Source organism: Neovison vison, chromosome 1, assembly GCF_020171115.1.
Source record: "Neovison vison isolate M4711 chromosome 1, ASM_NN_V1, whole genome shotgun sequence".
Lineage (NCBI taxonomy): Eukaryota > Metazoa > Chordata > Mammalia > Carnivora > Mustelidae > Neogale > Neogale vison.
Window position 1 is genome coordinate 83173646 of NC_058091.1, and position 25023 is coordinate 83198668.

At 42.0% G+C, this 25023-nt stretch overlaps 1 pseudogene; it reads left to right on the forward strand.

Moving 5' to 3' along the window:
* Positions 1–780: 780 nt before the first annotated feature.
* Positions 781–25023, forward strand: LOC122899378 (annotated as a pseudogene).

Genomic DNA, 25023 nt, shown 5'->3' on the forward strand with positions numbered 1-25023 from the left:
AAAAAGTGGCACGTTAAGAAATAAAACAAAATTTAAAGTTACCAAAGAGATCATGAATACATAACTCCCACCAAAAAAACATATAAAGAAAAGCTTCCAGAAACCTGCTGAATGCTAACACATTGTACGTCGGGTATGAGGGAAGTAAAGCCCAGGTGATGAAGGAGTGCTGGGGGACGAGTGTGTCTGAAGCCGGTTCAAGTTCAACTCGTATGTTCATTTGTATGTGTGTGTGTATATACATATATATGTGTGTTTTCTGATTAAAGTATCTTTTTTGCAACTACAAAATTATTTTCAGGGGCACCTGGGTGGCTCAGTGGGTTGGGCTTCTGCCTTTAGCTCAGGTCATGATCTCGGGGTCCTAGGATCAAGTGCCGCATCGGGCTCTCTGCTCAGCAGGAAGTCTGCTTCCTCCTCTCTCTCTCTGCCTGCCTCTCTACCTACTTGTGATCTTTCCCTCTGTCAAATAAATAAATAAAATCTTTTGAAAATTATTTTCAAACCATTTTTCTGGTAGCTATTGAAATGGAACACATACCCATAAAACTAACCTCTAGCCCGTGAACAGCTGTCTCCTGGCATTGGACCAAACTCACACTCAGAACCCAGGACAGTAACTTTCAGAGCCAGCCAGTTTTCAGTGACTGTGATGAAAATAATGTATCAATTTCTTTTCTCAGTATATGGTCAACAACTGAGAGACAGAAGGGAAGAAAACATAAAATTTTACCAATTTCTCTCCAATCGTTCTGTCTCTCTTTTGCAGGTGAATGAAGTATGGAAGACATGGAGAAATTCTTATTCAAATTTAAAGGATATTATTTTAATCATTCATCACTTAATATTGGCTTTATAGAAAACTTAGATAATTTTGAAATCAGAGAAAATGATGTCTTCATAATCACATACCCCAAATCTGGTGAGTTCTCTGTTCTAATAGTTAATCTAAGAAGTAACATGATTTTTAGTAGTATTTATATGGACATATACACTAATCTATTGGATATTATAGTGTCAACTGAATTAATATACAATGAGCTAGAAGTTCTTTTTTTAAGATTTTTTATTTATTTATTGATCAGAGAGACAGCGACAGTGAGAGTGCACACAAGCAGGGGGAATGGCAGGCAGAGGGTGAAGTAGGACCCTGGGATCATGACCTGACCTGAAGGCAGATGCTAAACCGACTGAGCCACCCAGGTGTCCCTAGAAGTTATTTTTGAAGTGGACAAGGAAACAGAGAAAATACAGAAGTAGCCATGTTAAAGACACCCTATCAAACACTATGGTGCCAAAGTGGGCTTGGAAATGCAGAAATATTTACCATTTAGCCAGCTACTTTAGACAGAGAGGTGAAGTTGTATTTACTATCCAAGTGCATGAGAAGGAGGAAATTAACTTTTACTAACACTATGGTGTGGAATAATCCCCACCTATTTGGGTCTACTTTTGCTATAGCACTCTGATCAGACTAAAACATAGAGACATATGTATAATGCATAGGTACATATATATCTGTGTGTATATATACAGTCACGTCTATTCACAGCCTTTGCCCATGTTTTAATTGGTTTTGTTATATTTGCTATTGCATTGTATGAGTTCTTGATATGTTTTTATATTAACTACTAATCATAAATGATTCCCAAATATTTTTCCTTTTAATGGGCTGCCATTTCATTTTGTTGATAGTTTTCTTTGCTGTACAGAAAACTTTTTTGAGTTGTGCCTTTTAATATGTATTAGAAAAATATATAATTAGGACATCAAATCTGTGGTTTTATAGATGTCACTACTTACGATGAAACTAAAGGAGATAACAATGTTACACTTAAGACAACCTCAAGAAAAACATTGAGTAATAATACAGGAGGGCAATTTAGAAGTATCTATTTGAAACAAAAACATAAATAGCCTATGACTCTGCATTGAACCTCAAGGAAGCAACCTTGGTACACACACATACATACCCCCCACACACACCACACAGTGTTCCTGTGTCCTGTTCTGTAATAGCAAAGTGGAAAACTGTCTTAACTAGTTATCACAAAAGAAACGGGGAAGGTGGGATAGAGTCTTATGATGACACTCTATTAAGCGGTTGCAAAGGATGAGTTGAAGCTACATTTAGCAAAATCAACATGCATAGATCTCAAAAACAAGGTTAAGTGAAGAAAGCAAATTGCATAACGATGCAATATACCATTTGTATTAAATACACCATAATAGTTTCAATGAACTCATATATATCAAAGTCTTAAGAGTCTAGCATACGTAACAGCAGTTTGAGAGAGACGGCCAATGGTAGTCAAAAGGGGCAAGATCTTCTTATAAATCTATGTCTTAGAGAATGGATTCATGAGACACTTGAGTAATTAGATCTGGTTGAACATTTACAAAACAAGAATGCAGAAGACAATCAGGACAAGTTGATGATCTGACAGTGTACGTGAACAAGCAAATATTGACCTCATAGCAGCAGGCTGTGCTTCCTCTGCACGGTCCCTGCAGCTGACACACCTAGATCCCAGAGGAACCTTCACACACATTCGCCCAGGATGTGGCCCAGTTCTACCTTCCCCCTACTTCCTCACAATCCAGGTTGGAGCCCAGGCACCTGGATACCATACATGATTGAAGCTACAGGCTTCCTTGGGCACTTCACATACCAGGTAAATCCCAGTGGGGCCCTGGAACTTCGTCAATAACCAAGGCAGTTAGCATGTCCCAAACTGGAGGCTCCTTCTATCCCCAACAACTGGGATCAGAGCTCTCAGGGGTCTAAGTATGAGAAGGCTCGTCTTCTGATGGGTCGGTGCACACTGGGCTCCAAGCAGAGGTAAGGCTGCCAGCAAGGAGCTTGACATCATTAAATCCTATGGGGTAGGTCATATTGTTAGCTCCATTTTTACAGATGAGGAAACAGAGGCACAGAAATGTCAAAGATGTGCCCAACAACAAACAAGTATGTGATTTTAAAAAGAGACTAGAACCCAAAGCTGTCTGTCCTTAGAGCCCAGGCTCTGCTCCTAGTACCCAACCAAATCCTACCAATTCATCAAGCTTCAGCTCAGGAAGCCTGGAGGTGATCATCCTCTTCTGTCATTCAAAGTATGTATAAATATGATTTCGCTGACCATGAGAAATCAGGAACCCACTGCATCTCCTCAGTAGGAGGGTAGAGATCATATCTGATTCAGCTCTGTATTTTAAGAAAAGAGCCTGACAAATAAAGAATGCTGAGGATATGGCTGATCAATACACAGATTAATGAAAACACAAATTTATGAAGGAGGGCAGTTTCACCTGACTGATTCTGATGAGGTCCTAAATACCTCTGCCCAGCACTGGGGTGCTGTCAAAGAGAGTTCTCTGGAAATCAGATTCAGCCTAGGCTCTTCTAGGATGGGTATCCAATATCTTTATTATATGGCAAACACACTCATTTATACACACATGTACATATATATACACACACATACATACCCATATACAAGTAAGATGCAAGGGGCCCAAGGGACCCATGACTATGGGTGATGGTGGGGGAGGTCGAGGATAGGAGATGGAGATAATGGACAGATGGCCCTGTTCAGTTCAGTTCAGTTTATCACCTCCTTCCAAAGACCTGGTGCTCCTTGTAGCTGAGAAATTTTTGCTCCAGACCTAGTATCATCTCTGTCTTAGTACTTAGTATTTGTCAGCGGTGCCTGAATCCCATGATTATACCAGTTAGGAACATGAGGTAGGAGGAGGTTGGGGCTAAATATCCAGAGGTTGGGAGAGGTGTAGCTTAGGGCCAGAGACAGGGCAGGAGGACACAGTTATTGCTACTCTTCATTGGGGGTTGGCAGTGGCATCTGTGTACTTGGTAAGGTGGAAGGTCAGGATTTTGCTGTTGACATAGTTTCTTCGCTCAAGGTAGACAGCAAGGAGGCTCTCAGCCTTGGTGTCTAACTCCTCCTTGAAAGAGATGACAATTTCCTGGAAGTGGTAAGTTGATTACTCCTTGGTGTAATTAACCATCTAGCCAATGTAGATGTCATCCCAGGCAGCATCGATCTCATCCAGAATAATGAAGGGGGCTGGCTTCTTATTGTGAATGGCCAGGAATAAGGCTAGAGCAGCCACTGTTCTCTCAAGCACTGACAAGTTGTCCATAGGCCAGAAGCCTTTGCCAGGAGCCAAATAGTTGGAGTTGGTGCCATCCAAGTCGGGCTCCTCAGGGTTCTCAGGGCTCAGAAATGCTTGGGCACTCTGTTACTGAAAAGGCTTGTAAATCTCATTGATGTTGGTGGCCACAGATTCAAAGCAAGTATTGAAGCAGTCAAAGTGCTCCTTCTTGATCTCTTCGAATGACTGCTTGGCTTAACTGGCTTGCGTTTGGGCTCATCTGGGGTCTCCTGAAAGTTGTCTCAGACACCTCCTAGGTTTTCTATGGCTTTCATGTCAGGGGCAGCTATATGCTGGAGTACACTCATTGCTCATTCAGCTTCTGCCACAGTGTATTCAGTTCCCGTTTGATCTCCTCAGCCTGGGCATCCTCGGATCTTCACACAGGTTACTGTAGTCAGTCTCAATGAGGGCTTCTCACACAGAGAACTGGAGGTTCACTGGGAACCACTCACTCGGTCCTCCTCCTAGGAGCTATACTTTCCCTCACTAATGTCTTTCATAGTGCCCTTAGGTAGTGCCCACCTAATGTCTTCCATCTGGCAGGCCTGTAGCAGATTGTGGCGGGCCTGCATTTCTGTTCAAGTTTGGTCTCAATGGCTGTGACCTCCTTGTGTCAAGTAAGTCGTTTCCTTGTTGGTGACCCATTTTCTTATGAATCTTCTCTATCTCATCATTCTCATCATTCCTCTCTGTTCCCTGTAGTTGTTTCTGTAGTTATGAGTAGTTATGAGACTGTTTTATGGTTTCTGTCTCTCTCTTCCCCACCCCATGTTCATCTATTTTGTTTCTAAAATTCCTCAGTATGAGTGAAATCATATTGTCTTTCTCTGCCTCACCTTTTTTGCTTAGCCTAATATACTCTAGCTCCATCTGCATAATAACAAATGACAAGATTTCATTCTTTTTGTTGGCTGAATAATAGTCCATTGTAAATCTTCTTTATCTGATTATCAGTCAATGGATATTAGGGCTCTAACTATCATTTGGCTCTTTTTGGTAATGCTGCTACAAAAGGGGGGATGCATTTATCTCTTTATTTCAGGATTTTTGTGCATTGTGGTAAATACAATTGATATTGCAGTTGCAGGGTTACAGAGTAGTTCTATTTTTATTTATTTTTATTTTATTAATTTATTTTTTATTTATTTTCAACATAACAGTATTCATTATTTTTTCACCACACCCAGTGCTCCATGCAATCCGTGCCCTCCTTAATACCCACCACCTGGTACCCCAACCTCCCACGCCCCTGCCACTTCAAACCCCTCAGATTGTTTTTCAGAGTCCATGGTCTCTCATGGTTTACCTCCCCTTCCAATTTCCCCCAATTGCCTTCTCCTCTCTAACTCCCCATGTCCTCCATGCTATTTGTTATGCTCCACCAATAAGTGAAACCATATGATAATTGACTCTCTCTGCTTGACTTATTTCACTCAGCATAATCTCTTCCAGTTCCGTCCATGTTGCTATAAAAGTTGGGTATTCATCCTTTCTGATGGAGGCATAATACTCTATAGTGTATATGGACCACATTTTCCTTATCCATTCGTTCGTTGAAAGGCATCATGGTTTTTTCCAAAGTTTGGCAACCATGGCCATTGCTGCTATAAACATTGGGATACAGATGGCCCTTCTTTTCACGACATCTGTATCTTTGGGGTAAATACCCAGGAGTGCAATGGCAGTGTCATAGGAAAGTTCTATTTTTAATTTCTTGAGGAATCTCCACACTGTTCTCCAAAGAGGCTGCACCAATTTGCATTCCCACCAACAGTGGAAGAGGGTTCCCCTTTCTCCACATCCCCTCCAACACATGTTGTTTCCTGTCTTGTTACTTTTGGCCATTCTAACTGGTGTAAGGTGATATCTCAATGTGGTTTTAATTTGAATCTTCCTGATGGCTAGTGATGATGAACATTTTTTTCATGTGTCTGATAGCCATTTGTATGTCTTGATTGGAAAGGGTCTGTTCTTATCTTCTGCCCATTTTTTGATATGATTGTCTGTTTTATGCCTGTTGAGTTTGAGGAGTTCATTGTAGATCCTGAATATCAAGCTTTTGTCTGTACTGTCATTTGCAAATATTCTCCCATTCCGTGGGTTGCCTCTTTGTTTGTTTGTTTTTTTTAACTGTTTCCTTTGCTGTGCAGAAGCTTTTGATTTTGATGAAGTCCCAAAAGTTTATTTTCGCTTTAGTTTCCTTTGCCTTTGGAGATATATCTTGAAAGAAGTTGCTGTGGCTGATATCGAAGAGATTACTGTCTATGTTCTCCTCTAGGATTCTGATGGACTCCTGTCTCACGTTGAGGTCTTATTTCCATTTTGAGTTTATCTTTGTGTATGGTGTAAGAGAATGGTCTAGTTTCATTCTTCTACATATAGCTGCCCAGTTTTCCCAGCACCATTTATTGAAGAGACTGTCTTTTTTCAACTGTATATTTTATATGAAAGACCCACAGCAAATATCATGCTCAATGGGAAAAAGCTTGCAGCCTTCCCATTGAGATCAGGAACAAGACAAGGATGCCTACTTTTACCACTCTTGTTCAACATAGTATTAGAAGTCCTAGCAACAGCAATCAGACAACAAAGAGAAATAAAATGTATCCAAATTGGTAATGAAGAAGTCAAACTCTCTCTTCATAGATGACATGATTCTTTATGTGGAAAACCCAAAAGACTCCACCCCCAAACTACTAGAACTCATACAACAATTCAGAAACGTGGCAGGATACAAAGTCAATGTACAGAAATCAGTGGCTTTCTTATACACTAAAAATGAAAATACAGAAAGGGAAATTAGAGAATCGATTCCATTTACTATAGCACCAAGAACCATAAGATACCTGGGAATAAACCTAACCAAAGAAGTAAAGGATCTGTACTCGAGGAACTACAGAACACTCATGAAAGAAATTGAAGAAGACACAAAAAGATAGAAGACCATTCCATGCTCTTGGATCGGAAGAATAAACATTGTTAAATTGTCTATACTGCCTAGAGCAATCTATACTTTTAATGCCATTCCGATCAAAATTCCACTGGTATTCTTCAAAGAGCTGGAGCAAATAATCCTAAAATTATTATGGAATCAGAAGAGACCCCGAATCACTAAAGAAATGTTGAAAAACAAAAATAAAGCTGGGGGCATCACATTACCTGATTTCAAGCTTTATTACAAAGCTGTGATCACCAAGACAGCGTGGTACTGGCATAAAAACAGACACATAGACCAGTGGAACAGAGTAGAGAGCCCAGATATGGACCCTCAACTCTATGGTCAATTAATCTTCGACAAAACAGGAAAAAATATACAGTGGAAAAAAGACAGTCTCTTCAATAAATGGTGCTGGGAAAACTGGACAGCTATATGTAGAAGAATGAAACTCAACCATTCTCTTACACCATACACAAAGATAAACTCTAAAATGGATAAAAGACCTCAACGTGAGACAGGAATCCATCAGAATCCTAGAGGAGAACATAGGCAGCAATCTCTTCGATATCAGCCACAGCAACTTCTTTCAAGATATGTCTCCAAAGGCAAAGGAAACAAAAGCGAAAATAAACTTTTGGGACTTCATCAAAATCAAAAGCTTCTGCACAGCAAAGGAAACAGTCAAAAAAACAAAGAGGCAACCCACGGAATGGGAGAAGATATTTGCAAATGACAGTACAGACAAAAGCTTGATATCCAGGATCTATAATGAACTCCTCAAACTCAACACACACGAAACAGGCAAACATATCAAAAAATGGGCAGAAGATATGAACAGACACTTCTCCAATCAAGACATACAAATGGCTATCAGACACAAGAAAAAATGTTCATCATCACTAGCCCTCAGGGAGATTCAAATTAAAACCACATTGAGATATCACCTTACACCAATTAGAATGGCCAAAAGTAACAAGACAGGAAACAACATGTGTTGGAGGGGATGTGGAGAAAGGGGAACCCTCTTCCACTGTTGGTGGGAATGCAAATTGGTGCAGCCTCTTTGGAGAACAGTGTGGAGATTCCTCAAGAAATTAAAAATAGAACTTTCCTATGACACTGCCATTGCACTCCTGGGTATTTACCCCAAAGATACAGATGTCGTGAAAAGAAGGGCCATCTGTATCCCAATGTTTATAGCAGCAATGGCCACAGTCGCCAAACTATGGAAAGAACCAAGATGCCCTTCAACGGACGAATGGATAAGGAAAATGTGGTCCATATACACTATGGAGTATTATGCCTCCATCAGAAAGGATGAATACCCAACTTTTGTAGCAACATGGATGGGACTGGAAGAGATTATGCTAAGTGAAATAAGTCAAGCAGAGAGAGTCAATTATCATATGATTTCACTTACTAGTGGAGCATAACAAATAGCATGGAGGACATGGGGAGTTAGAGAGGAGAAGGCAATTGGGGGAAATTGGAAGGGGAGGTGAACCATGAGAGACTATGGACTCTAAGAAACAATCTGAGAGGGACTCTTGGGGGGCTCAGTTGGTTAAGCAGCTGCCTTCAGCTCAGGTCATGATCCCAGGGTCCTGGGATTGAGTCCCACATTGGGCTCCTTGCTCGGCAGGGAGCCTGCTTCTCCCTCTGCCTCTGCCTTCCTCTCTGTCTGCCTGTGCTCGCTCGCTCTCTCTCCCTTGTCTCTGACAAATAAATAAATAAAATCTTTTAAAAAGTTAAATTAAAATAAAAACAATCTGAGGGGTTTGAATTGGCGGGTGGGTGGGAGGTTGGGGTACCAGATGGTGGGTATTATAGAGGGCACGGATTGCATGGAGCACTGGGTGTGGTGAAGAAATAATGAATACTGTTATGCCGAAAATAAATAAAAAATAAATTTAAAAATAAATAAATAAATAAATTCTCCGTGTTGGCGAGGAACATTGTTTTGATTGTTCCTGGATGTATCTTGATATCTTTGTTAAAGGACTCAACTTTCCTAAGATAAATGGGGATTAAAAATTGGTTTACCTATAGGGGTAGTATTGATTGGGGAAAGTGGATTACTTTGAAGTTTAACTCTATATGAATATTAGAAAATAAAAATAAAAATGAATAAACTAGACTAAACTAAACTAAAGTTTAAAAAAAGAAATTCAAAAGATAGAAATGCAAAAGAAAAACATAGATGTATGTATCAAAAAGTTCAGGTTAGAAGGTTATTATGGAATCCTATGTACTGGACAGCTCACTGTGATGGTAAAGAGGTTAAAAAAATCTATATAAAAAATAAAATGAACCAGAATAGTGTGAACAAGTAAAAAATAAAAGTTTTCCTATGAAGTAGTGGTGGTGGTTCTCTTGTCGTCCTTTTTTTTTTTCCCCCTTTCTTGGTTTGTTTTCTGGGGGAGGGGCCTGCCACGTGGGTTGTCAGTCAATGATGTTCCCTGAGTTAAGTCCTCCTGTCCCCCCAAGGGGGTGGGCTCTGAGGAAACTGGCTTTTTTCAGGCTTTTGTTCTCTGTTGGTTTTTATGTTTGTTCACTTTTTTTTTTCCTCTCACCATGACCGCTTTTGATGGTTTTTGTAGTTTTAGAGAAAAGCAAACTGCACCCTGACCTTCCTCTCAGAGAGAAGCCTCAGTCTGGCTGCAGAGCCCACATAAGTTCCCCCTTGGCTGCTGGCAGAGCAGGTTCCGAGTCGCAGTCCCTGGGGATGCAGGATCTTTTTCTTGTACCCAAAGCCACAGCAGCAGTGGCTGTCTGGGCAGCTCCAGATCTCCAGAGAGGTTCCAAGCCCCGATCGCACACTGAGATTTTCCTGCTGGCTCAGGCTGGGAGTGCCTGGTCTTTCTGGGTCTAAGAGCGCCCAGCTTGAGCGTACCTCTTTCGGGGGAGGCTGTGGGTTGCGGGCGGGTCTCAGGTTCTGAAAACGGGGCGCAGGTCCGAAAGCACGAGCCTGGGCCTTCGTGCACCTCTCTGGGGGGAGAGTTTGGTGTACACATCTTAGGCTCTGAAACAATGGCGCGTATCAAAGGGCGCCGGCTGGGCCTTTGTACCTCTCTCAGGGGAGGATGAGGCACTCGCGCATCTCAGGCTCCATACCGGGCTTGCACATTCTGCCCTCCGGTGTGACTCCCAGCCCCTCATAGGAGCCCGACCCCACGCGTTCTCGGCGCGCTGGCGGCTTAGGGACCAAGACCTGGTTTCTCTGCCGCACTCTCTCTGGCTCAGTGCCAGGGGAGGCTGTCCTCTGACCAGGGACTTAAGCCCCTGTCCCTAGCCGCCCCGATTCCCACAATCCCCCGCCCCACCGTGATCCTTTGCTCTTTTGGAGTGCTTTCAACCAGTCTCCAAGTTAATGCTGGTCCCCAGATGCAGGGCACTCTCGCTCGTATTGGGGGTATTACTTTCCAACTGGTTGCCTCTGGTGGCTCCCTCCCCCTTTTGTTTATCTTCTAGTATCAGTCTGCCATTCCCACTCTGCTTTACCTGCCCACTGGCATCTTCTGCCCCTGTAGAGATCCAGACATGTATAATTCTGATCTCAGGCTGATTTCATGGGTGATCGGAGTTCTTTGGTAGGTAATCAGCTCACTTTAGGGTACAGGTTGAAAAGGTGCCTCCTCCTACTTCCCGTCATCTTGTCCCCGGGGGTAGTTCTATTTTTAATTTCTTGAGGAACCTCCATACTGTTTTCCAAGTGGCTGCTCCAGTTTACATTCCCACCAACACTGCAAGAGGGTTCTCTTTTGTCTCAACCTCACCAACACGTGATGTGTCCTGGGCTGTAATATCAGCCATCTGACAGGTGTATGGTTTTATCTTGTTGCACTTTTGGTTTGTATTTCCCTGACGATGAATGATGTTGAGCATCTTTCATGTGTCTGTTAGGCATCTGTATGTCTTCTTTGGAAAAAATGTCTATTCATTTCTTTTGCCCATTTCTTAACTGGATTATTTGTTTTTTGGGTGTTGAGTTAGAAAATTTCTTTGGAGACTTCGGATACTAACCCATATGAGATATGTCATTTGCATGTATCTTCTGCCATTCTGAAGATTGCCTTTTAGTTTTGTTGATTGTTTCCTTCACCGTGCAGAAGCTTATTTTCTTGGTTATGTCCATATAATAGGGGACAGAAAGAGAGGAAATATTTGCAATGTCGGCAATTTAAAATTAATATCCACAACACAGTAGGACTACAAATCAAGAAGTAGGGGGCAGCAATCTGAGTATAAAAAGAGCCAAAGAAAGGAGCAGGAAATGTGCAGAAAATATCACCCTCCACTAATACCAAAAACTTCCCCAAACTGGTAAACAATGATTTGTTCATTTACATCTACTTGACTGACCAACAATGGAGGGGTGGATAACTCTGAATGCTGACAGGGAGTACACAGTAATCTGCATGCATTAATATATTTCCCTGAGAGAGTAGATTGAAGCAGCTTCTCCGGAGAGCCATCTGCTACTCCCTGCACAATCGCAGTCCAGACATAGGAGGCAATTCCTGTCTTGCCTATTTGCCTCCAAGAAAATCTCATGCAGGTGCCCAGGGAGCAGGAGTGAGAGTGAATACTGCAAATTGTTTGGGGGCAGGTGTCCATTGGGGGAGAGCATACAGGACAGTGTGGGAATGCACACCCTGAAACAGCATCTGTTAGACACAATGGATGAAACGTAGCATATAAATAAATGTGAAACCACAGTGCACAGTGGCAAACAGAAAGATATGATGCCCATGGATTGAAAATACAAACACATACATTAATACCTATTTCATAAGAACACATTCAGCAAAGAATGCACTTTAAGTCCCAAAGTCTGCTTGTCTCTGGTGGGGATAGGGGTAGAATGGAAGCAGGAGATGAGATAAAGGAATAAACAGATCAGGGAGGGCCTACAGAGCATCAGTGGTGTTACTATATGAAGAACTGAAGGGAAAAGCTTAGAACCCCATCTTGCTAACACCTGACCATGAAATAGGTGAAAAAGAAAGAAAGGAAGGGAGGGAGGGAGAAAGGGAAAAAGGAAGGAAGGAAGGAAGGAAGGAAGGAAGGAAGGAAGGGAAAGAAGGGAAGAAAGAGAAAGGAAGAAAGAAAGAAAGAGAGACAGAAGGACACAGTGTGAATGAAAGTGGCATGGGCGCCTGAGTACCTCAGTTAACTTCTGCCTTTGGCTCAGGTCACGAGCCCAGGATCCTGTGATTACGTTTCACATCAAGGTCCCTGCTCAGTGGGGACTCTGCTTCTCTCTCTACCCTTTCCCCCTATTGTTATCCCTCTCTGTCACTCTCCCTCTCTCAAATAAAGGAATAAAATCTGAAAAAAACAAACAAAACAAAAAGAAAGGTGGAGTGGGAGAAGAAGCTGAACATATTTGAATTTTTGAATCTGTGCAGAGATTTTGCATTCTCTCATTGAGTCCCTATTGAACTGTGGCATTCTAGATAACTTCTCAGCTACCCTGAAGCTGTGATCCCTCCTGCAGAAGCAGTGTCTGTTATCTGGGAAAGCTGAAAGGATGCCAGAAAGACTTTCAGAGCTTTGTAGCAAAGAGTTTTCATTCAGTCTGAGCTCCAGCTGTGGTAACACAAAGGCCTCTTGTGGCCTTGGTCTTCCCTTGGCAACACTGGAGGACTACAACATCTATAATAAGGTCCTGGGTAGACCAGATAAGGGGCACACCAGCTGCATCTGCCAGCAAGGAATGTATGTCCAATGGTGATCTTGCTCACTGGGTGCTGCTACTTAGCATGGGTGATGGGATGGTCTCAGTAAGGAAGCCTGGGATGGGAATGGACAAGGGGCCAGTGGGTTTTCTCATTTCAGAAGTTGATTTGAGTCTTTCTGGGACCTGTGACTTTTTGTTGTGGTAAGTCTTTTAAGGCATTGCCTGGATATGTCAGAAGGATTACCTGTGTGAGGTGTGTTTTCAACCTTAAAGCCCCATATATGAAGCACGCACATGAACTGTAGGGAAAGTAACCAAGCAATTACACCCACATATTTTGTGACAAATGTCCACTCTAAGTGACATTAGGTGAAATAGTCATCATAAGAATTGTCACATCCCACTTAAAGCGAAAGGTCCAACATTCTGCATCGTCTTTCCCTTTTTGTCTGCATGTCGGTGTCCAGGAGCCTCCTATAGGGATTTATAATGAACATTGTTTCCTGAAGGGGAGATCACAGGAAACAGAAGCAAACATGGGGAAGCCCGCAATGCTGGGAACTGCCTCCTTCCACGGAGTTCCTTTTCCTTGGCTTCTTTTGGCTCATGTTCTAGGAGTGGGGTTGAGGAAGGAAGTAGAAAAGCAGGCATAGAATATCATTTGAAAGACCCCTATGTGAAGCAGAAGAAACACAGAAGAGTAAAAAAATAACTTTGTGGGACAAATGCCCACAGAGTTTCAGGTGGAGCATCTCCTGAAACAGGAAAAGAAAGACCATATTTGTTTTCTTTCTCCCACACTGCATTTACATATATTAACGATTCCATTCAGATGAAATCACATTGTACTTATTATAGTAACAAACTCTGATTAAAAATTCATGATACATCTACCTCCATTTTGGATCATCATTGAAAACGAAATTATTTCTTTTACAGGAACCATCTGGTTTCAGCAATTATTAAGTCTGATTTATTCTGAGGAGCATCGCAAAGGCACTGGAAAACTGGAAACCAAGGATGGAGTCCCCTACTTGGAGTACAAAGCTCCAGAAATGGATTTTGGGGAAAGACCATCCCCTCATCTCTTCTCTACCCACCTCCCATACTACTTGGTTCCCAGTGGGCTGAAGAACAAAAAAGCCAAAGTAGGAAATGGATGCTGACTGTTGAGAGCTAACCGCTCTTATTCACTATTTCATTTCATTTCAGGACATCAACACCGTGCACTCATCCAGTTGTTGGCAAATGTAGCATTTTACACACTTTAGTTTTCTTTTTTGTTTTAAAGATTTTATTTATTTGAGAGAGAGAGAGATAGAGCGCGCGAGGGAATAAGCAGGACAGATTGAGGGAGAAACAGGCTCCCTGCTGTAAAGGACCCCTCCACCCAGCCCTACTCCCATGCAGGGCTTGATCTCAGGACCCTGGGATCATGACCTGGGCTGAAGGCAGATGCTAAACCAACTAAGCAGCTCAGGCACCCCTTTACTTCAATTTTCAAGAGCCATCAGTTTTCTTATCTCATAGTATCAGATTTGAATCTTGCACCCTTTATTTTCTGATTTTACAAGTAATGCAGCCATTAGAAAATGAAAGGGTGTATAAATGTGGATTTAATTTACTTTATACAGTGCGTTATTATATTATATATAATATACATCCTTTCATTTTTGAATCAGCTGTATTAGCAAGGATGTATAAAATGCTAGCAATTTCTTCTGTTTACTCTGCATGCCCTCCCTCTTTCCTTTTCACACTTCACCTACTTTTCCCTACTTCCTCTTCAAATGTACCCTGTTCCTTGGAATTCCGAGGGAACCTCAGAGGAAATCATTCGTCTCTGCTGAAGAATTGTCTCTCCGTCTCCCTTGATCAGTCACCTCCATCCACTGATAATTTCAGCGCTTTTTTTTTTTTTTTTTTTATCTATTTGACAGAGAGAGATCACAAGCAGGCATAGAGGCAGGCAGAGAGAGAGAGGAGGAAGCAGGCTCCCTGCAATTTCAGCTCTTGACTCATGACTTTCCACTCTCCCTCTACTCCTGTTGCTCATGGGATTATTTCTAACTTGAAGTGAATGGTGTTTTGTCAGCACCAAACAAGGGTGAGCTAAATTGCCCCAGCGGGGTCAATGGGAAAGAGGCAGTCATTCTCAGGGTCATGCAAGTGCAGGATTGCCTCCTTCATGTTGACCGCCTCAGGCTCTGCACTGGCCTCCCTTACCCCTAACCCTGCCAAACCTCTTAGTATTGACACCACCATCAGCAACCTTTTCCTCCACCAACCTCCGGAGTTTATAATGTGGTATAAACCGGCCTTTATTCCTGACACCATTTGCCATCTGTGTACCTGTTTATTTAATGTCCATTTCTGGCCAGAGTGTAAACATGAGAGAGATGGAGTTTGCAGTACACAGAACAGTGTCCAGAGGGTAGTAGAGTTGAGTGAATGAACAAAGGCATCACCAGTAATTGCCCTAACTTGAATCCTGACTTGAAGCATCTTGTTCTCTGAGAGCTGCCTCCTTTGCCTCCCACTCCTTTCAGGTGTCCCTGGAGTGACCAGTCACCACATTCATATCTCCAGTTCCCTCCCCCTCCACCTCTCCACTCCCTCTCCACACTCTCTCATCCATCTCTTCCAGTTCACGTCCACCAATGGCTCCATATTTGACATTCAAATCCTTTTTGTCTCAATTCTCTTGCCCTAGTCAACTCTATTATGATCATCTGCCAACACCTAATTCTGGTGAAACCCAATATGTGTATATTTGTACCTGTGTTCACGAATCTGGTAATGTGATAGGAAAAATTCCAATTCATGTAAAAGTTGCATCTCCTTTTTACTTTTATGGCCTCAATACTCAAAATTTACTTTTTAATGATTTTTTATAGACTTTTATTTATCTATTCGATAGACAGAGAGAGATCACAAGTAGGCAGAGAGGCAGGCAGAGAGAGAGGGGGAAGCAGGCTCCCCGCTGAGCAGAGAGCCCGACGTGGGGCTCAATCCCAGGACCCTGAGATCATGACCCGAGCTAAAGGCAGAGGCTTAAACCACTGAGCCACCCAAGTGCCCCTCAAAATTTACTTTTTAAATGTTTTGCTTCCCCCTTGCCTTTCTAAAAACGACTGCTTGCTATTGTCTTCTGTCTTCTCAAACTGCAGTAGCATTCTGCTCCCCCTGTTCCAGCAAATAGCCCCCAAAAGACCATTCCCAATCAAAGACCTCCACAGTGGAAACCTCCTGAAGAAGAAAAGTGGCATGTGTAAATCCTAATGACATTTTGATTTTATCTTCAAACCATTCCATTTCGCAGGTTCCCTGTATTCACTAATGTGTCATTATCTACCTAAGAGGGTTAGGATCAGGACATGTGGCATAAGTGACTCAGTTGTACTGTTGTGCCTAGGTCACTTTTTACTTCTCTAAGCATATAGATTAATGACAAGAAGCCATTCTCAAAGCCAAAGAAGAAAAGAGGGATGTGCTGACCATTTCTGTTCTCATTACATATCTGCCCCTCCACTCATGGTTTGGATCCCTTTTGTATTCCTTTTATCCATCCCACTGTTTCCCGGAAGGAAGACATTTCCCCCACAGGATATTTGGAGCATTTTGGCGAGGGTGGTGATGCTGCCGTCTTTAGTGGGTTGAGGCCCAGGTGCTGCTAAATGTCCTGTGATGCTCAAGGTTGCCCATCTAGCTGATTATCCGGGGAAAACGGCTCTACCTGCTTCATTCTCAAAGAGTTCGCTTGAGCAATATAATTTCTACGTTTCATTCATCTCCAATTTCCTTCTGATTACAGGATTATTCCATGTGGCCCGTAACCAGGTTTTCATGTGGCACATTTTTATAGTAAAACATCATTTCTCTTGCTCTGTTTCCATTTTCAGCTACTGCCTTTCATTCCCAGTTTGAGAGAAACATCTTAAAAGAATTTAGCTCTTTCATTGGATCCTGAATGTCAATGTCACCTTTTTTTTTTTTTAACATTTTCAAAATGCAGGATCATTTCTTATCATTTTCCTGGCCTACCACTGCCATCTGATGTAGTTTATCACTTTTTACCTCTTTAAACATTTTCTTTTCCTGGTGTTCCTGGAAACTCAGTGTTCTCAGTGGACACTTAGAGCAGATACTAATGGATCCCAACCCTATAACCACTCCTTTGCATCAATTTCATGTCAGTAGAACTGCCGTTATGCTTGGATTTGTATCTTCTATGTGATTCTGGCTTGATATTTTTACCCTGGAGTAGGGTCCAAAGTACGCTTTGATTGCTCCAAGTCCAGGGTTTGGAGCCAGGCAGCTTGTAGGGATTTATTCAGGCCCAGGTGAGGGACATGCTTATGAGCAATGACACAAGGGAAGAAGTTTCTTCCATGTTTTCTCACAAAAGGTTTCTTCACTCTTTAAGGAGACCATGGGGATGAAAAGTGGTAGCCATCTGACATGTGGAGTAGGGTGAACACATCAGAGTACAAATATGGGAGACTCTAAGTCATTGACAACATTGAGATGATGAGTTAACCTAACCCGTTGCACTCTTATCTTGGGCTTTGGTGTTTTGGGAGAAAAGCTGATACCTCTACTATTTAGGAAATGTTCACTGCTTCTTCTTTACCTTATATATGGCTTTCTGGGACACTGCTCCTTCCTTTTTAGTGGCTTGTCCTTCTCTGACTAACCTCTGAGAGCTGATGATTCCCAGGTGTTTGGCCTGGACTTCTCCTCCCTCTGTTATGAATCCCTATTTTACATTGCCTAATCACCTGAATACTTTCATACTTTAAATACTATGTATATAGTATTAAATACTTCAAAGACTTTTTAAATACTATGTATATGTAGTTGATTTCTCCCTTTAATCCTAGATTGCTATAAACTGTTATTTACTACTTTCTCTTTTTTTTGGTATTTTATTTTTTTTATTTATTTTTATTTTTTTCCAATTTATTTATTTTCAGAAAAACAGTATTCATTATTTTTCCACCACACCCAGTGCTCCATGCAAGCTGTGCCCTCTATAATACCCACCACCTGGTACCCCAACCTCCCACCCCCCCGCCACTTCAAACCCCTCAGATTGTTTTTCAGAGTCCATAGTCTCTCATGGTTCACCTCCCCTTCCAATTTACCCAAATTCCCTTTCTATATTAGTTCTACAGAGACTGTAGAATGTTTCTCTGGACTCTATTATCGAAACGTGAACTCCAATATCCTAATGGCATTTTGATTTTATTTTCAAACCACTCCAATTCCCAGGTCCCCTGTGTTAACAAACGCATCATTATCTACATAAGAGGGTTAGGATCAGGACACGTGGCATAAGTGACTCAGTTGTACCATTGTGCACAAGTCACTATTTACTTCTCTAAGCATAAAGATTAATGACAAGAAGCTATTCTCAAGGCAGAAGCAGGAGGCATGAAGAGTCACAGCAAAGGAATGAAAAGAACTTCTTCCTTCATGTTTAGGAGGATCTTTTCTTTCATTACAGAGGTATCAACCACTGCTGACAGTTGTTTGATATTATCAGTCACTTTGTTGATATCAGATAATCCTGATGAGAGAAGGGCTCTATTTCCAGTACAGTGGGGCCACTCAGTGCTCACATCATCTTCCCATCGCCTAGCTTAAGGTTGGCTCCAGGCAATGTGCAGGGAGGCAGTAGGTGACTGAACGCTTTCCTAGATGCTTCCCAAAAGAGTCACACAATATACACATGCCATTGTACAGTGAAAACACAAGCCTTGGGTTTCATCCAGGGCCCCTGAATATTCTGTACACACAGCGAATAAGCCACTTAAATGTGGGTTGGACAGAGATTGATGATATTTTATATTCTAATGTTATTGGGTTGCTTAGGTGTTTTATGATAGTATGTCTTCGGATTGTTTAAAGCAAACAACTATTTAAATGAATCCTATATTCCTCCAATGCAAAAAATACTGAAGTAACTGCTGCATGAAAAGTACCTGTAGTTTACACAATGAAGATATATAAATAAGAACTATGTAAGCCATATGCTGAAGGATTAAAAAACACACTGAATTTTCTAAGATGATTTGAAACTATCTTAGTAAGTTTTCCCTACTGTTACACATTCTTATAGCTTTGGGGTATTGCCACATGTATTAGCTTGTTGCTGTAGGGACAAGAGGCTATTGTTGCTCTCTCTCAGGGTGAGTTGAGAAGAGGTACCATGGGAAGTGTGTCTTGAGGAGTAACTGATAGTCACTAGGCCAGTCATAAAGGGAGAGGCATGGCTGAGAAGGGGAAACCCAAAATACAAAGAGGGCTGAGTTTATACATGACATATTAGGAAAGTGTAAAGTTAAGAGAATGGGCTTCATCCGATTGGAAAGTAGTAGGGTAAAAATATGAGAGAATGAAAGCCTCAGAAATAATGAATGCCTCCTTTCTTTCCAGATTATTTATGTGTACAGAAACCCTAAGGATGTTATGTGCTCATATTTTCACTTTGCAAAGAATGTGATGATACAATTTACAGGTACCTTTGAGGAATTCATGAAACAATTTCTTGAAGGAAGAGGTAACTATAATTTATACCATAAGTAATTCATTTGGCATCCTGTGGTAAATATTTAACTAGTGAATTTGGCAGAGAGAGTATGACAAGATAGTCGAACAGGGGTCAGTAATCAATGTATCAAGCCAGTTGTTAGGGTTGTCTTGGATGACAACCAGCCATTGATACAAATTTTGCTTACTCCTGCTCCCTCTCAGGAGACTGACAAGTTACAGTTATATCATCAGAAAATATTTACATCTAACCATGACAAAGGGGGTTCATAAGCTTACAGTTTTCGACTCTAGCTCAGAGAGAAGCATCTCAATTTAGATCACAGGATTGGGCTGTACCTGCATATTGCATGGGGAGATCTATTTGACAAAATTCTGTTCCACATTCCTTTCTTTTTTTTTTACTTTTATTAAATTTTTATTTAAAATTTTTTTAGTAATTTTTAGTAATCTCTATGCCCACTGTGGGGCTCCAACTCACAACCCCGTGATCAAGCATTGCCTACTCTATCACAGGAGACAGCCAAGTGCCCCTTGCACTCTTTTCTGAGGTGCCAGTGTGGCTGTTTGAGCAGGGGAAAGGCCTACAGAGGTAGAGATATGATCTGGAACAGGAGAGTTAACTAACATTAGTCTCTGTGCAGAGCTCAAGTGACCCATCAGGGAGCCTTCATGTTGCATACATCAAGGAAATAGCTCCCTGGGTCTTTGTGGACAGCAGGAGGAACAAAAGGAGAAGATTCTTTCTTCTGTTTCCTGGTTTCAGTTTTTCTCTCCCTTGGGAAAATGATTTCTGTCTATATGAATTGCATTTTTAAGAGACCAATTGTTCCGAGTTTATGGAATTGTTTCCTAGGAGAAGGTGGATAGTTCTCCCAGAGCCAGGTGCTAGGGGAAATCTGATATCTGCAAACAAACTTCCTTTCCCTTCTTTGTTACTAAAGATTCCTGCACCTCCCACAACTGTAGCTTCTTTTCCACCTGTTCAACATATTTACCTAAATATGTATCTGTTTCTCCCCCAGTGGTGGGAAGCCTTTGGTTTGACCACATCAGAGGTTGGTATGAGCAGAGAAGCCTCTTCAACATTCAGTTCATGACCTGTGAGGAGATGAAGAAGGTGAGAAACATGACGTCAGAGACTGTGGCAGCTGAAAGGCACCCTGACTGAATGAATTGATGGTGCATGGGTAGAACACCCAAAAACAATACCAAATTTGAGATCCCAGAGTAGGTGTACAGGAGACATTTTTCTTCTATCACTCCTGTACCTTGATTACCAGGTGGTCATTTACGACTAATTACCTGGGACTTTCTTTTCAAGAAGTAACTGTGTGTGAGGCATTGTCTGTTTATCCTTATGGGTATGCACCTATTTGATTATTGTGAGCCAGATTATTGGTCAGTCTTTTGTGTATTATGTAATCTAATTTTTGCATTATTGATTCTAGTAGCATGCTTGATGTTATATTCATCATTCTGGGATGCATCTCATGGGAAATTTTATACTCATAAAATTTATAGTGTATAGTGTATAGTTAAGCCCTGCAGGAAAAATTAAGCGAAATGTCTGTGTTATGATTAGAAAGAATCCAGCTCCCAGTAGTCAACTATGAACACCTTAAAACAGAAGAACTTCTACTACTTATTGACTGAATCCCAGAGGCAGGCTATCCTGATACTGTTTGTGGCGACTCCAGCATGTCCTGAATGTCCCAGGCATTTTCTCTCTTTCCTTCCTCTCATATTTAGTGTGGCAATGATGTCTCCCCTCATAGTAGCAGGATGGGGGCTCCAAAGTGATGTCCTCAGATGATAGCATGTATGACAGAAAGAGAAGGAAGTGGGAGAAGAAGGACTTTCTTGCCTTGCTTTGCTCCCATCTCATCACTAGAAGGAAAATCACTCTTTTAAGCTTCTGTTTGACTTCATCTTTCTGTTTCAATACCAAAATTGGGTCATGTGGACCAACCCAGGTGAATATCTCCTAGAGGGCAATGGGATTACCCTGAGGATCTTTGATCAATCAGGATCATTACTGGACAGGGACTGGGCACTGCTGCCCGAACACCACCAGGGATCTCTAAACACAGAGGAGGAGAAGGAGCTGCAAGCCAGGCAAGATTAAGGGCTGCCACCTGCTGAGTATTTGTCCCTGGTTTCTGTTACCCCTGCCCCAAGCTCATGACACCCTGCCTAGACTCTTGTTGAGTCTGTAACACCTACCAAAGTGAGATTCAGGTCTGTGTCTGGCCTTGTAACCTTCCCCACATTATGGCTTCTCCACTGCCTCTGCCCTCATCTCACCACTTTCTCACACGAGCCGTGAGCCTGTGAAACTCCACCAGGGAAACTGAAATTCTGACAGTCACCTGACCTGGTGACTCATACCTTCCATGCAACACCAACACTGCGTATATTCTTTCTTTTGTCTGGACTCCACCCCTTCAGTGTGACTATCTAGAAAACCCCTCTTTTTGCTTGAACTCTCAGGACAAATTTGTCTTCTTTGTTGAGACTTTCTCTGAATTCTGTCACACAATGACTTTCTGCCCATAGGTCTGAGTACTGATTTCCCAGCTCTGATTCTCTGTTGTGCCTCTGTGCCCTTGCTCCATTGCATGGACAGTGTCTGACATAGGTATCTGCTCCCAATTTTTGCTGATTTAATGCAGATAAAATGAATATGAGTGTTCCTAAATGAACTCAAATGTGCTCTAAAACACTGCACAGTGGAAGATGAATTTACCAAGAAGGAATAAGCAAGTCACTTCTCATGGTGCAACTCCATTTTTCTAGCCATCATAAGTACCTGCATTTTTCACTACCATAAGAATACTTAGCTGTGAGTTTAGTTGAAGTCTTCTCTCTTATAATTGCATAATTTACCATACTCTGATTTATTTCAGGATCCCAGAGGTTCTGTGTTAAAAATCTGCAGGTTTCTGGGGAAAGGATTGAGTGAAGAGGATATGGATGCAGTTGTGAGACAGGCCACATTTGAGAACATGAAGGATGACCCACTGGCAAATTATGACATATAATAGCCACTGCATTTGGGCCAAATGCAAAAGGTCATTTCCTTCGCAAAGGTGAGGGTGACAGTGAGCGGCCAAGTTGCACTCTGGTAGCAATGGGGCAGAGTGTAGCTTCTAAGTTTGTTGGTGGACTCTCCTAACATCATGGGCCCTCATGGACCTATTCATTTGGCTAGAAAGATGAATTCCTATGATTTCTTCTGGTGTTCTACAAGGAGACTCTGTTATTTGTTCGCTGAATGAATCTAATGAGTGACTTATAGTCACGAGGTCTTTCCCATGGCCCCCAGAGAATCTACCGATTCCTAGCACAATGTCTCCACAACTGGTTGTTCATTTAGTGTTAGTCTGCTTCCCCTCATTAGCGTGTGCTCAGCTCCTGTTGGAGAGTTAATGACAGGTCTGTGGACCTCACTGCCTGCTCTTCCTTCTCTGTGCTTTACCCTCAAGCTCTTCCAGGGTTGACTTAAGAATACACATTCATCCTTTCTGATGGAGGCATAATACTCCATAGTGTATATGGACCATATTTTCCTTATCCATTCATCCATTGAAGGGCATCTTGGTTCTTTCCATAGTTTGGTGACTGTGGCCATTGCTGCTATAAACATTGGGGAACAGATGGCCCTTCTTTTCACGACATCTGTATCTTTGGAGTAAATATGCAGGAGTGCAATGGCAGGGTCATAGGGAAGTTCTATTTTTAATTTCTTGAGGAATCTCCACACTGTTCTCCAAAGAGGCTGCACCAACTTGCATTCCCACCAACAGTGTAAGAGGGCTCCCCTTTCTCCACATCATCTCCAACACATGTTGTTTCCTGTCTTGTTAATTTTGGCCATTCTAACTGGTGTAAGGTGATACCTCAATGTGGTTTTAATTTGAATCTCCCTGAGGGCTAGTGATGATGAACACTTTTTCATGTGTCTGATAGCCATTTGTATGTCTTGATTGGAGAAGTGTCTGTTCATATCTTCTGCCCATTTTTTTATATGATTGTCTGTTTTGTGTATGTTGAGTTTGAGTAGTTCATTATAGATCCTGGATATCAAGCTTTTGTCTGTACTGTCATTTGCAAATATCTTCTCCCATTCTGTGGGATGCCTCTTTGTTTTTTGACTGTTTCCTTTGCTCTATACCCAACTTTTGTAGCAAAATGGACGGGACTGGAAGAGATTATGCTGAGTGAAATAAGTCAAGCAGAGAGAGTCAATTATCATATGGTTTCACTTATTTGTGGAGCATAACAAAAAGCATGGAAGACATGGGGAGTTAGAGAGAAGAAGGGATTTGTGGTAAATTGGAAGGGGAGGTGAATCATGAGAGACTATGGACTCTGAAAAACAATCTGAGGGGTTTGAAGTGGCGGGGGGGGTGGGAGGTTGGGGTACCAGGTGGTGGGTATTATAGAGGGCACAGATTGCATGGAGCACTAGGTGTGGTGAAAAAATAATGAATACTGTTATGCTGAAAATAAATTAATTAATTTTTAAAAAAAAGAACACACATTCACTGCACTTTTGTTCTTGGGCAGGACTGTCATGTGTCCTCTAGGAAACCAGATTCTTACATCATAAAAAAGTATAGGAATTTCTCATTTGTCCAAATATCTCATACTTCTGGTGACTGGGATTATAAATTAATAACTTCATACATAACTTACATACATAAAGAGAAAACGTTCTGTGTTCCTCCGTCTTTCACACACCTGAAAATGACAGACTGGAATGGCTAAGAGGAAAGCTAGGAGGAGTCAAACCGCATGTGGAAGTGACTTGCGTCCCCTTATGTTTATTGTGCACTCACAAGCACTCTTCTCTTAGGTGAGATGAAACAGGGCGGGACGTCATTTGCACTAGCGTGAGCGACCTGCACTGTTGTGGTTTGTGTCTCCGGTTTCCTTAGAGTTTCCGTTTGTTTCAGTTATTTGTTTACAGTGCAGTGTGTTTGAAGATCAGGGTTTCTGTTCTGGCCTCTGCTTCTGTCAGCCTCTGTGTGTCATCAGGACTCCACATCTAGAAGTTTAAAGTAAGACTGTTGTGAACCTAAAGTGGGTAACGAAGGAGTAACTACAGGTGAGCCGACCCAAAGTGTAGGACCTCGGGCGGCATTTTCCAAGTCTCTCTGAGCACCTGTGTCCTCATCAATAAATGTTAGCTCATCGATATGTGATTGTATGGAACTTTTAAAGGACTTCAGAAAACTACCAGAGCCCAAGCTAGCCTGAAATGCAATAGTAAGCAAGTTGCCAGGATTTTCTTCTTTTCCAGCTGGCTGCCAGCTGAGAAGTTGGGCTAGTGATCTTCAATTACAGCAGAACTGCCAGGATGAGTTTGCCCCCTGTCCAGGAGGTGAGAGAGTGACGGGGTATGGCCATGTGCAGGAGTCAGTGGGGGGCATTTTGGGGAGAAAAAGGAGAGTGCCAGCAATTCTTCTCCAACACCACTAAAGTATAATGTCCCCTCTTCCCTGGAATCTTCACTGATGCAGTTGACTTGTTTTTCCTCCCAGGTACCATCGGAGACTGGAAAAATCACCTGACTGTTGAGCAGAATGAAAGTTCTGACCAGATTTTCCAAAGGGAGATGAAGGATTTTCCCCTGGAGTTCATCTGGGACATGAATGAAGACTAG